Below are 3518 nucleotides of genomic sequence, written 5' to 3' on the forward strand. Positions count from 1 at the left end.
ATATATGTATATCCGTTTGTAGATACACGGAAATATCAATGAAGGCCGCCATTGTGCTTATCTCGGTTCATCAAGAAGAACCAGCCCCCGATTTCAATCTATCTACAGTTGCATACGACGCCAGCAGTTTTCTTGACCATCACCAGTATAGCAGCTCTTACGAGGGTTGGCGACGACAAGCACATATTATATTCAATATATGGTATTTATTAGCTTGATTTTCACGCATTTTTTCCTTCGGTCTTTTTCATCTTCTCGTGGTACCGTCTTCTATTTTTTTGCTATAGCAATGTCTATTTTACGCAGCTAGCTATTAGTTTAATAGAAATTATCATTTAACAGAAGATTTAAGTTGGAATATAACAATGATGCCATGAGCTAGCCTCTCTTAGTATTGTCAAGTTTGAATCGTTTGTTCGGCCGGCTTACACAAAAAAATAGCCATTTCTTCTTATACTTTTCCCCTTGTTTGCCATCGGTGGTTGATCATTACCACCTGTTATCAGCGCGGCGTCCATTGATACATTTGTAACGTGTGGCTGTCGCTCAAATTATCACTACTGTTGTTGCTATAAGCAATAGTTTTCCAACGACAAATCACTATTATTTTCCAATTACTCATATACCACGCCGTTATTACTTCCTGCTATACTCGGGTCCGTATTCACACGAAAAAAGTCAGCGTCAAAAATGGTCGAACACGTAAACGAATGTCACAATCGCCGTCTGCCTAAAGCGTTAGTAATGTTTCTATTGCAATTGTCGTAAAATTAAATTTCATCCTTGTGAATATTCCATTTCCACGAACCGCGCAGCGAACAACAGTGACACGTACGCATGTGTCGTTTTCGACGACTCACGCACGGGCGCGAACAGGACGTTCAGACTATTGCATGCGTACGTAAATTATAAGCCACTGTGGAGAACTGCAACAAGTCCTTCGCAGCCATCTTTCTTTTTACAGCTTTCCGTTATACGTGCAGAACGTTAAGGTTCTCCTCGGCGGCGACAATGCTTTATAGAAAGATTTAACTGAACGTTCAGTCTGTTGGGAACGTGGTCGTGTCAATCGGAATAGTCAAGCAAAGGCAAGACACGTGATTGACCACGTAATGATGACAAATTGTCAATCTACCGCCAGTAATTATATAGAAAGCAAATAGCAGCGGGAGGAAAACCCATACATACATACATACATACATACATACAGCTAGAAGTAGAAGCCAGAGACGGGGCATAAATCATTTGTTTTTCGGGCGAAAATACACGACTAGAAAAGGTTGAAGACTGCTTGTTGGACCAACTGTGAACTGATAACGACAGAGTAAAACATCAATGTTCAACCCAGGGATCGAAACATGGATTGGCTACAAGTAGATACCGGTATTTATCTATACGTTAGAACAATGAAACGCGACATGAATGCCGTAGAAAACACCTGGCCAAGAGTAAATGAAGTATTTCGTGGAGAAGCGAAGAGCAGGAGTCAGTGATACAGGAACTACTGATAATCTAATGCAGCCAGTATACGATCCATTACCTACTTACTTTTAACTGGTTGAGGATGGTCGCTGCTAGATGTCACTTCCAATATCGCCACTAATTACGCACTCATAAGCGCGCCTGCCATTGTATAGTTAGACACACGTAACTGCTATCTAATAGAAAAGCAGAAAACACAGCTGATACAAATGAACTTGTTAGCAGGCCGTTTAACTAAATACAATTTGCTGGCTGGAAATAAACGCTGGGCGTAATGGAAGTCAACGTACAATGTAACACTTGAAACAGTCTAGATAGACATACGACATACCGTACCAGTGGAAACTTGAAACATTTATATAGCTGTCCAATATATACGGCTAGATAATGCCACGTATTACATCGCACCTGGGTTGCCCCCGAAAACCGCTGTACGCCAACCAAAAAGGCTGGCGTCACTTTGCCGTCAAAATACATGGGCAGGGCATTGGACGATTCGGGATAAAGCGCCCATCTATAAACTGCTTCTCAATATCGTATTCCAATCAATCCGTTCAGGGGCAGTGAATCACAGTAAGTTCAGTAGTCACTTTTCACAGGGAGATATTTCATTTATTAAACCATAGTTTTTTTTTTTCACGATTATACCTAGAATTCCGATTATTTCCGCTGTTACGGCACTTAACTGTTTCAGTTTATGTGTATGAGCTGACCTTCTGGACCGTTTTATATATTCAGTAAATGCCTTTCTGTCACCAAGTTCTTCAGACGAAAATCGCCGCAGGTTCACCGCTTTGTCTGTACTAACGATGATCTGGACAATTGTTGGAAGGTTTCAAAACATCGCAGTTTTCCGCAAAAGCTCCGCATTAGTACATTACTAGCATACATATCAAGGTTATAGCTGAATTTTCCTAGATAAGCATTTGCTGGAAGCAAAAGCCGACGTTTTTATAAACAAAAATGAAGTATCGTATTTATTTGAACAATACAAAAAGGTGACCCAAAATACGTTTTAGTCAATTGGCATTTTTTTTCTGTCGTTTTTTTTATGTGTACTTATATATATATATATATATATATATATAAGCCGTGAGAAACGTGAGACATTTAGTGAAAATAACACGAAAAACCACATTGCATGCAAGACACATGCAGATATCTGCTACGAACTCCCAAAAAAATGGCTCCCAAAGATGTTCCTTATCTAGCTATATCTTATTTTTGTTCAACTCAGATTTAATTGAACGAACTAAGTTTATCTCTAGCTTATCGCGCTATGTGGTAGTGTTAGACGTATCTACGGACATCATTATCAAAACTGGCGCATGGAGCGCGTCAAGCACCAGCCAGGCCTTACGGAACAGTTACTTACGTAGCGTGCTACACATTCGATTTGCAGTTAACAAGTTGATTATGCATTCAACGAGTACGCCAACTACTAAGTTGCAAGTTCTGTAGTCGAGTAGATTTAGCTTGCTCAAAGCCGCAGTGGCACTTAATTTTAATTGCGGAATAAATGGACACCTTACAACAATATCTTTATTCAGGCCGAGTACGAAGTTCAAGGTCAACAAACATTTAGCTTACATCAAAATAACTTTTGTCAGACGACACGTACGATGAATTCTTTAGGACGGCAAAGACTCGTAGCGACTTCGACCCCACGCACTGTCAAATCTCACAACGCACCATGAGACGTAGAAGAGCAGCTATACACATACGCTGTTAACAGAATTGTTTTTTTGGCACGATGCAGTCCTGCCGGCACAATCTGTTATAGCTGCGATTCGTATGCGAACGCTATTCTATGTTAACCTACTGGTCATCTCGTCTCACGAGACTAAGGTTCCCCTTACCTGTGTTAGACAGAGAGGCACTTAGCTTATCTTTCAGTGCTCGCCTGCTTTATTCCGTGTCATGCAAGTTTCATGACGCAGGCAAGCTTACGATGGCCTGCTATAAGAGCGCCAGAAATAGATGATCGAACATGCACCGTTTAATCATAACAATTCCTTTTGAAAAAAAGTAATTAC

The sequence above is a fragment of the Varroa jacobsoni genome, unplaced genomic scaffold, assembly GCF_002532875.2.
Source record: "Varroa jacobsoni isolate VJ856 unplaced genomic scaffold, vjacob_1.0 scaffold_797, whole genome shotgun sequence".
Taxonomy (NCBI): Eukaryota; Metazoa; Arthropoda; class Arachnida; order Mesostigmata; family Varroidae; genus Varroa; species Varroa jacobsoni.